Raw genomic sequence first — 10903 nt, forward strand, 5'->3', positions numbered from 1 at the left:
TTATTTATTATATGTAAGTACACTGTAGCTGTCTTCAGACACTCCTGAAGAGGGAGTCAGGTCTCATTACAGGTGGTTGTGAGCCATCATGTGGTTGCTGGGATTTGAACTTGGGACCTTCAGAAGAGCAGTCAGTGTGCTCTTACCTGCTGAGCCATCTCTCCAGCCCACCCTTACTTTTTCTGAGCTCACTTTTCTGAAGTGTCCTTCACTTGACCCCTAATTTTCAGGTCCCTGTTGGGGTGACACCATACCAGAGGCTGCTGACACAAGTCCAACAGTACCTGTGGGGAAAGTGAGGATTAAAAAAGACAAAGACAAGAGATCATTTCAGGAGGACTGTCAGTGTATACTGCAGCCCCAAGTTTACTGAGTACAACCTTTTTATACTCCACAGTGCCATGGGAAGGAAAACCAGAAGCTAGCAGAAACAACTGCTGACATTTACACAGGACATCCATTCTTATCCAGAGCCCTCCTTGTTCCTTCTACCAAGGTCAAGGTTCAGCTCCTTGTTTTTAACCTCAAGTAGACCTCTTCCTAATGATCCATGCATCTCTGGGCTAGGAAATCTGGCTACCTTCAGAACATCCTTCTAGGCCACCAGCCCCTGCTTAGCAGGCAGACTTCTACGCTACTTCAGTAGCAGGAAAATGGCTCTGGATACTGTAGTCAAAACCTAGTTTGTCCTGCCCGCTGCGGAAGGGGAACATTTTTCTATTACAACTCTATTTCTCACTTCTGCATGGCTGATATTTTTAGTGCCCAGTGAATAAAGGGCAGGTATCTACACAAACACAAGACCACGGAAAACCCAACATTCAAATGCACTTCATTTGACGCTGAAATCTGGGAGTTTTCCCACACACATCTTTAGCAAACTCCTCATTATCATTTATTAACGAGGTGGAAAATTCTCACTATATGTTCTAAATATCATTTTCAAGTTTTAATATCATGGGAAATCTCAAGAGCCTGTCGTGTATGTTGAAGATAAGCATTTTGAGTTCCATTCATACTGTGCTATGTACCTGTGACTTGGGGTAAGATTCAAGATACACACCTTACGGGTTCTAGCCATAGGAGAGCCACAGCTTGCTCTTTTCCATAGTACCCCTGGACTACTGACATTCTGAGTCTGATAATCTTTGTTCTAGGAGTCTACACACACCCATTGGAGGATATTTACTAAGCAACCTCCAATATTATATTAACACTCAGCTATGTATGACAACTGAAAATACTTCCCTACTTTGTCAATTGTTCTCTTGGAGGAATACCTCTATGCCACTTCCCTTCAGGTTGAGAACCACTGCTCTCTTCTGCGCTGACTGAGAAAACAGAATACAGGAAGGAGCCAGAAGGAATCCCAGCTTTAAGACCAGGCATGGTCAGCAGTGGGCTCAGGCAAGTTGTGTACGAGGAGCATACACAGAAACCAAAGGTTCGGCAGAAGCAGGAGTTCAGTTATCCAGACTCAGAAGCACCATTCCAGATTGTTGGGTTACTCAATCTTAGACACACACACACACACACACACACACACATCCAGCTTACATGTAATATATTAGTCTATTTTTTGTTTTGTTTTGTTTTGTTTTGTTTTTAAAGTCCAAAGCAAGCTGGGCATAGTGGTGCACTCTTTTAATCCCAGCACTCAGGAGGCAGAGGCAGGTGGATCTCTGTGAGTTCAAGGCCAGCCTGGTCGATAGAGAGAGGACCAATACAGTCAGAGCTACTAAGTGAGACCCTGTCTCAAAAACAAAAACAAACTGGGACTTTTTTTTTTAACATAACAAGCAATGCTGACAGCTGGTAGAGAATGACACACCAACCCAGTCTGTCTTCTGCACTAAACAGGTTGAAGTCTAGTCTTGTGCGCACTTGAGAAAGCAGAATGTGTCCTGAAGTGGCTGTATTTGGTTCAGGAGTCATCATCTCCTTAGTTGATCACACCAGAGCTGGACCAACACATCTGCCAGCTGAAACAGAAAGCACCTGCCTTTTCTTTGAGGTGGGATCCTACTAGCGGGGTCAGCCCCGTGCAGCTGTTTTCTTACACCTCAGAATTCAAGCTTCTTATCTATAGTTCATCATTATCCCTCACCATTGTCTAATAAAATTGCTTGCAAAGCTTGAGAGACAGCTCAGCTGTTAAGAGCACCTGCTATTCTTACGGAACACCTGAGTTGGCTTCCCAACACCCTTATCAGATGCCTCACAACTGCTTACAACTCCAGTTTCCAGGAATCCAGCAACCTCTTCTGAACTCTACAGGCACCTGCACATACTCATGAATAATTCCACACATAGACATAGACATTGACACATACACGTAGCTATAAGCCTCATGTTCTCCATCCATTTCAATGTTCCCCCAACAGGCATCATGGGATCTCTGAATGCTGGCTTGCCCTTTACAGCTCAGAGTAACAGTGTGATTCTTTTCACAAGGCCTCTCTGAGACTCTGAGATTTTCCTACACAAATCATTTGTTATATTCCTTCTCCTACTGGCAGTGACTCTAATGCAATACTGCCTCTGCCTGGTGGGTTCCATGCCTAGTTAAATAGAAGTATCTGCTCCATTTAGCGAGTTTCCCCTCACGACTCCCTACATAGTGAACTGTAGGGGATTGGAGGAACTCTGGATTTGAAGCTAGTACTGTCATTTGAACTACTTTCTTCCTGTTCATCGTATTATTGTTCCATGTTTATAGCCTGCAAAGACAACTTGCTTCCCAGTCCCCACACAAAGGAATCCCCTGACAAGTCAACACAGCCTTTTAGTGTGTCAGGTTCTGCATTATTTATTCCACCGCCAAGAATAGCACAGGGCTCTGTAGCTAGAGGCAGCCATTTCTCACACATTCCCTTGCCAGGAAGAACAGACTTCCATAGTAAGCTCGGACCACACTAATACAGTAACAGTTTTCTTTAGTAGCTGGCTATTTATTTATTTATCTTATTTTTTGAGACAGGGTTTCTCTGTATAGCCCTGGCTGTCCTGGAACTCACTCTGCAAACCATGCTGGCCTAGAACTCAGAAATCCACCTGCCTCTGCCTGTGGCCCGCGCAGTCGTCTCGCCGACAAGAAGACATGCGGACACTAGGATCCTTCTGCAGCAACGTTTACTGCCCTCTTCCAGAGGGAAAAAAGGGCCAATAATCAGCACTGCTTATATATACCACAGTGCAGCGTGTCTGCCCATGATTGGCTGTTCGCTCATCACCCCACGTGACGCCCCGGGATGGGCCGTGACTTGGCATCTTTTCATTCTACACACATGCGCAAACAGTTCTCTACGCACATGCTCAAACAGTTGTTTACCAGGAGTTACAGCGGAAGTAGGCGCCATCTTGTCATGGCGAATGCCTCTCCCGCTCAACCGCTCTCCACATCTGCCTTCCAAGTGCTGGGATTAAAGGCTTACACCACCACTGCCCACCACCACCTGGCTGGGCTTGGCTATTTAAACACAACCACTCAAATGGTGGCAGTCTCCAAGGGCTAGACAGCCGGCTCTACAGTTGAGAGTGTGTGGTGAGCCTACAGCAGACCAAAGTTTAGTTCTCACCACCTATATAAGCAGCTTTCAACCACCTACAACTCCAGAGCCAGAGAATCCAATACCCGCTTCTGGTCTCAATACATACACACACACACACACACACACACACACACACACACACACACACACACACACACACACACACACACACACACACACACACACACACACACACGGCAGCAGTGGAAAGAGAGAGAGAAAATGCAAATCTATTTTTAAATGAATAATAATAGCAGTTTCCTACATAGCAGAAATAGTGGGTTTTTAGAAGCTGCATGCTTTCTTGTTGGCAACCCTGAGGAGAGTATTAACTCAGGAATTTAGAAATTGTCTGCTGGAGTGGCGAATGTGGCATTTCAAGAGAAGAGCACTACTAAGTTTCCAAAGTAGGAAATCTAGGTCTTCTTGCTTCACTGTCCTACATTTCCATTTTATTGCCCTTTTGAGACTTTAAACCCTGTTCATCTTTGGACTTCTCATTATTGAAGGAGCAGGAATGGGGAGGAGGAGGAAGACAGTAATAGAAAGAGAACCCAGGGAATTAAACAAGTCTATCTGCAGGAGGAGGGAGGGAGGAAGGGGGAAGGGGGATTGGAGGAGGGAGAGGAAAAGAGGAGGAGAGGGAGGGGGAGGGGAGGAGGGGGAGGGGGAGAAGGACATAAAAGTAGATAGTTTAGCTGGTAAAAGTACTTGCCCTGGAAGCCCAAAGACCAACATTCCACCCTCAGATCCTATGGTGGTGTTAGACCTGAGGGAATGTCTGGTTAAAGCATGCTGTATTTAGAAGTGTACAGGGACTGGCCACAAGACTGCCTCCCCTAAGCTGGGGTTTCAGAGAGCAGTCCCTCACTGGCTTTTGAGTTCCCTTTTATGGGGAAGAGTTAGGGTTGATAGAAAACAGCCTGATAGATAATTGGCTGATAGCACCTGGATGGGGGTGGGGAGGGATTCAGGGTTCCAGGCCTCTTGTGACAGAGAGAAGTGCAAGAATACATCATGTGGAAGGAGCACCATTGCCAGCTACCCAAAGCAAAGCAGTCCTCTAACCATGGATGTGAGGTGGCTCATAGGAGCCTGCACTTACACACATCATAATACATGCAGCATATGTAGTAAGCAACTGAACTGACTACAGCCTAGTCAACAGAGTAGCCAATTGATTACAGCCTGGCTAGTTAATTGTTTATAAATAATAATTGTTGGTTTTTTTTTTTATTTAATTTAACTTTTTACTTATTCACTTCAAATCCTGCTCACTGCTCCCCCCCAGTCATGCCCCTCACAATCCTTCTCCTCTGAGCAGGTAAGGGACTCCCAGGGTATAACCACTTCCCCACCCCACCCCCAGGTCTTGTTGCAGCCAAGTACAACACCCCTTGTGGTGCTAGTGAATTCACAGCAGGGGGCTTAGCCAGTACAGCGCCTGCCCCCAACTCAGTTTGTCAGCATTGTCCTAGACCAGTTAGAAGCCAGGCAGCACACGTGGGGCACTGGAACACCAAACCAAACCAAACCAAACCAAACCAACCAACCAACCAAACAAACAAACAAAAAAACCCAACCAACCAAAACAGAAAAGTGGAGTGGGAACTTGGGAACAGTAGGAAGAAATGACCAAGCCAGATTATATACGCGTATGAATTATCAAAGAATAAATTAACTTTCTAATTTTAAAAGGGGGAGGGGACTACCCCTCCCCCGCTTCTGAAGGCACTGTCCTCACCTCTCCTCTCTATGAGAAGGAAAAGAAGGGTTGAGATCCAGGACAGCCAGGGCTACACAGAGAAACCCTGTCTCGAAAAACCAAAACAGAAAAAAATAAAAAATAAAATAAAAGAAGGATTGCAGCTCTACTGACTTGAGAGGTTAGAAACAGGATGAGAACGAGGCCGGACCTCTACTGGAGGGTCTGCTACTTTGCAGCCAGTGTTCAGAAAGACTGTAAATTTGCCGGATTCCTCTCGCAGCCTTCCCCGGGCCTGGGTGTAGGAATCTGAGGGCCGCTAATAAGGACAATACAATTTTTCAAGCCATTAAACTCGCATCTCCTCATTTTCTACATTCTTCTTATCAAACAAACGGAGCAAAGCGCTTCTGCTATGTTCTCTAGGCACAGGCGTAAGAAAGCACGGCCTGAGTATAAACACTCCTTCCTGTGCTGAGGACCTGACGTTAAAGTACTTGTCTAAGTGTCTAAAAGGCAGGATATGCCAACCTGTAGGAAAAAATGACTCTGCCAGTACTCACCTCGCTGGAGAATTCTCTTAGCTCCCAAGGCAGGAAAGAGGCACAAGTGTGTTTGTTTATTCCTTAGGGTGGGCACCTTCCAGGGGAAGAGGGAGGAGTCGCGAAGGGGAGAAGCCACACCCACAGCGTTTAGGGATGGGGAGGTCTCTGTTCTCAATTAAAAGGAAGGGTGTTTAGCCATTCTAATTCGGCAAGGCACCTGGTAGATATTTTGCCTTTCGAGGTTGATGATAAAATGTTACAGATGGTATTTGAAAGTACCACAGATTACATTTCGTTCTCAGTTTTACTCTGCCTGTGGGTGGCGACTGGGCTTGGGATCAAAGAGTTTTGCCAGCGGGCTAAATGGACTGCAGGGACAAAGGCAGATACAAAATTTCCACCCTGAAATTAGCACTGTAAGCCACCAAGAAGCCACAGACACAAGGGCAGTTTTATTCCGGGACGGGATGGATTTGCAAGTAACACTGGCTTGGTTTGGAAACCCACTTAAGCCAGCAACATTAAGGAGAACTGAGGGTTTTGTAAGCAAGGTTGTTAGCACAACTGCTTCTCATTCCTTGAGGTAAAGAGAAACAGGAATTGGGCAAATCGGGGTGGACATGTACGTACTAAATCCATGCCAGAATCCAGGTCAAAAGGCAAAACTTGATCATTTCTGAACCTGGGCAGTTTTGCCATCTTGTGAAAACATGGATAATTCACTAGTGGTGGTGTTAGCATTCTGTATAAACTCCACCCCCACAGATACCTAGCAGCAGCCAGTATGCTCCTCCCCATGGTTACCTGGCAAAGGCCAGGTAGGCCTGGCCCTATGAAAGGGGCTGCTTGCCCCCTCCTCTCTCTTACTCCTGCTTCTCTACCTTGCCCCTTTGTTCTCCCTCTCTCCACATTCCCTCCCCCCCTCCACGTGATCATGGCCATCCCCTACTTCTCTACTCTCTCCTTCTCTCTGCCTTTCCCTGCCTCTGCTACCCTCTTAACTCCCCTCCCCATGCCCTAAATAAACTCTATTCTATATTATACCGGTGTGTGTCTGGTCCCTCAGGGGAAGGGATGCCGCGGCATGGGCCCACCGAGGCATCCCCCTTCTCCCACACTCCACCAGAACATATTCTTATAGCTCTTTCTCTTTTTATGATCACAACAGGTGTAATGTTTGTGTAGCAATTCATCCCATGTATAACAGTCTGTAGAAAAAAAAAAACCTTTTCCCACCATTTTGCATGTTTTCATTTTACACGATCAATTCAGCAGTTGGAATTTCCAGATGCTCTAAGTAAATCACAACACCCTGGAAAGATTCAGTCCTAGGATTCATGTCCCACAGAGGAGAGAGAGAGATGAGGAGCCCCAAAGGATGCAGAAAATAAGGATTTAGTACAGATAGATGATAGACAGACTGACAAACAGAGCTGAACTAGAGTAGGGGGCCTCTGAAAGAGGTGTGTCTGTTGAATACATCAGATCCACAGAGGATGCCTCATCTTTTCTGTGGTTCAAATACTGGTTTGTGTGTGTGTGTGTGTGTGTGTGTGTTTTCCTACTAGGTTGGAGTGAGTCCTCAATGAGATATTATCTGTAGTAAACAAAGTCTGCAGACACTAAGTTATGGGTATACTGGGAGTTGCTACTGTTACTGTTTTCTTTACAGGAGCACACTGTGAAACACTGTCTCAATAAAGACAGTTTAGTTTTTATTGCTGATTATTTAACACAGCTACTTGAGTACCTTAAGCACATGTTCTGCTCATTTCTAGATCAAAAGCTCCCTCCCTTTCTCCCTCTCTGTAACCCCCTCCAAACCACACACACACACACACACACACACACACACACACACACACACACACACACACCAGCCCTAATATAATCTTGACAAATTGTAAGAGGCCTGTTTATATAGTTCTTAAGAGTCTCGGAGTCGCCGGGCGGTGGTGGCGCACGCCTTTAAGCCCAGCACTTGGGAGGCAGAGGCAGGCAGATTTCTGAGTTTGAGGCCAGCCTGGTCTGCAAGAGGGAGTTCCAGGACAGCCAGGACTAGACAGAGAAACCCTGTCTCGAAAAGCCAAAAAAAAAAAAAAAAAAAAAAAAAAAAAAAAAATTGCATTGGTTATTTTGCTAGGATTTAAGTAGGAAAAAATTAACTTTTTCCCACTGACATAAGCCTTTTAAATTTGACGAGATAGGAAGAGTCCTGGCCATTGTTGCTAGGGAACACAGGCTTTCTTAGGAATCTTAGACTCACAGCTAAAAGAATTTTAAAACCAGCTGGGCTGTGGGGGTACCTGCTTTTAATCCTTAGCCCAGGCAGGCACAGGCTGATCTCTGTGAGTTTGAAGCCAGCCTAGTCTATGAAGTGAGTTATAGGACACTTAGGACTACCCAGACCAACTGTGTCTCAAAAAACACCCACACACACAAAAGGAATTTTAAAACCAAATGGTCTGTGAGCTATCTCAGTAGGTAATGGTATTGGCTGCCAAGCCTCTTAACTTGAGGTTGAACATAGAGACTCACATTGTAGAGAGAGAGAACTAATTCCAGAGAGTGTCCTCTGACCAGCACACACCTGCCTACATGCTCCCCTCCCCAAAATTAATCAATTAATTAAAGTTTAAAAACAAACTCAGAAGGAAACTTAAGAGATCACTTCATTGGAGTCTGAGAAAAACAACAGGGCAGACAATGTGGGACTCTGAGAAGCTGCAAGTGGAGAGAGATAAGACAGAAAGTATGGTTTCAGAGTTAGGGGTCAGGAAGGCAGACAGGTTCAGAACGCAAGTCTACCATCTTTGGTATGAGTTTGTATGCCAGGGATGAGGATTTGTCCTCAGAACCAGAGAGAGGATGCCCAGAGTGTTGGGGAAGCAGGCATCGGGTTCGGGCCAGTATTCAAAAGGGAGCTAGACATTGGAAAGATAGCTGAAGAAGGTGCTTCATGAGCTCACATGTTATATTTTGAGCAAAGATGTCTAAAGGGGAGTACGGGAAAGGCTGGGAGCTGGGACATGGATTGGTGACCTTTAAGAACATGACTGTGGATTCTGTCTTGAAAAGAAAACCTTTACTGGATTCTTCTAGGAAGAATCTATACAGAGATGAGATACAGGAACTGATAGGAATCTCACACATGTCCTGTGGCTCATGTGTACCAGTACTCAAACACATATACAAGTGAATCAGTAAAATAAAGGGGATGTAGCAGTTAGAGGCACTTGCTACTAAGCCCATTGACCTGAGTTCAATTCCCAGGACCCTCAAGGTAGAGAGAGAGAACTCCTAACTCCTTGTCCTCTGACTTTTCAGACATGCCACAGTATGTCAGAGCCATACTCTGGTGGTGGTCTCCTCACCAACACCCCCACCCATCCAAGAACTGTAGCTTTAAGAAAAGAGAAGATGGAGGATGGAGAGATGGCACATTGTGTAAGAACACTGGCTCCTCTTCCAGGATTTAATTTCCAGCATCTATATGGCAGCCCACAGCTGCTTATGAATCCAGGTCCAGAGAATCTGACACCCTCATGTCAGTGTATGTGTAGACAAAAACAATGCACATAAAATAAAAATTTGAAAAAAAAAGTTACTTAAAAAAGAAAGGAAGGAAGGAAGAGAAAGAAAGAAAGGAAGAAAGGGGGAGGTGTCATTTTTCCTGAATTAGAACTGAAAAGGTGGAGAGGCGTAGCAATGTGGACACATGAACATCTGCATCAGGCAAGGGTGTTCTAGAGTCTGTAAATACACATCTCAGTAGGAGAGAGCAATTGGCCCCTTAGCATGTCTTCAGGTATATTGTGTGTCTTGATATTTTTCCCACTCGGATGATGTGATCCATTTGGCTAAATCTGTTTTGTTTTGTTTTGAGACAGGGTTTCTCTGTGTAGCCCTGGCTATTCTGGAACTCACTCTGTAGACTAGGCTGGCCTGGAACCTGGAGATCCACCTGCTTCTGCTTCCCGAATGCTTTGTGCTACCATCATCCAGCCATGGACTTTTCTAATATTAGCTCTCTGGTTCTGAGAGAGGCAGAGCAATTGGATATATTCCTTATTCCTCTGGGGGACTGAATCTAGGGGCTTACTTATACTAGTCAAGGGTTGTATCACTGAGCTACACACTAGCCCTTACATATATATCTTAATTGAGTTCTCTGTTGTTTAATATTTTATTTCTGAGCAAGTGTTTAGAAATTAAAATAATAAAAATTTACTTTTTTTTCTTTCATGATGTTATACAATAAAATGTATTATCTACAGTTCATTCTTTTCTTCCAAAAATGTTGGGGGCTGGAGAGATGGCTCAGAAGTTAAGCCCACTGGCTACTCTCTTCAAGGACCCTGGGTTGATTACCAGCACCCACATGACAGCTCACAAACATCTGTAACTAGAGATCCAGGAGACCCAATGCCCTCTCCTGGCTTCCTGGAGCACTGTAACATGGGGTGCACAAACATACACTCAGGAAAAACACCCATATGGGTACTGTAGTATTAGTATTTCAATAAATCCTGGCGAGGGGTTACTACCCACCTCAATGGTGTATGTTCCCGGATGAAAGACACACACACACACACACACACACACACACACACATCCTTAGTGTTTTAATATGCCTTAAGCAACACAATAGCTGGGCAACTGCCTAACCTCCATGCTGTTAGAATCCACCTCCCAATAACTCCGAATTACTACTTGCTAATTTCTATGTTCCATCTTGGCTGCACTTGACCCAGTTGAGCATCCCTCTGGTCTATGTCTCCTTTGCCCAGAGCCCAGGGTACTCTCCTTGCTTTTCTACCCCATGGCTGCTCTTGTCTCTACCGTGCAGAGATAACAAGACAGCTACAGGGGGTCCCGTGGCCTCCTGAAAAGCCAAGGGATGTAAATCCCAGCATCTTAGACATCGCAGGCACCGCTGGTTGTTGCGGAGGGGATGGGAACAAGGGGAGAGGGGGTGGGGAAAAGGCGGCAACCCGCCTGACCTGCACCAGCTGGTCCCGGGTCTCACTGCTGCAGATGCGTTTGCTTGATGTGATGATTAGTTAAAAGGAGGCAATGCATAGTCGTAAGATATTTTATTA

At 45.3% G+C, this 10903-nt stretch overlaps 1 protein-coding gene across 7 annotated transcripts in view; it reads right to left on the reverse strand.

Moving 5' to 3' along the window:
- LOC116088234 (glutathione S-transferase A6) overlaps nucleotides 1-5919 on the reverse strand; it is a 34378-nt gene extending 28459 nt beyond the window's left edge. Inside the window, exons 1-2 of one of the 7 annotated variants that reach the window (XM_031366993.1) lie at nucleotides 5820-5888; nucleotides 193-284 (exon numbers count right to left, since the gene is read on the reverse strand). The gene's annotated coding sequence lies outside the window, so the exon portion shown is untranslated. Of the gene's footprint in view, nucleotides 1-146; nucleotides 285-5430; nucleotides 5689-5819 lie in introns of those variants that run through there. The other 6 variants (XM_031366990.1, XM_031366989.1, XM_031366994.1 and 3 more) reach the window with 6 other exon arrangements.
- Nucleotides 5920-10903: the final 4984 nt, after the last annotated feature.

Source organism: Mastomys coucha, unplaced genomic scaffold (assembly GCF_008632895.1).
Source record: "Mastomys coucha isolate ucsf_1 unplaced genomic scaffold, UCSF_Mcou_1 pScaffold14, whole genome shotgun sequence".
NCBI classification, from domain to species: domain Eukaryota; kingdom Metazoa; phylum Chordata; class Mammalia; order Rodentia; family Muridae; genus Mastomys; species Mastomys coucha.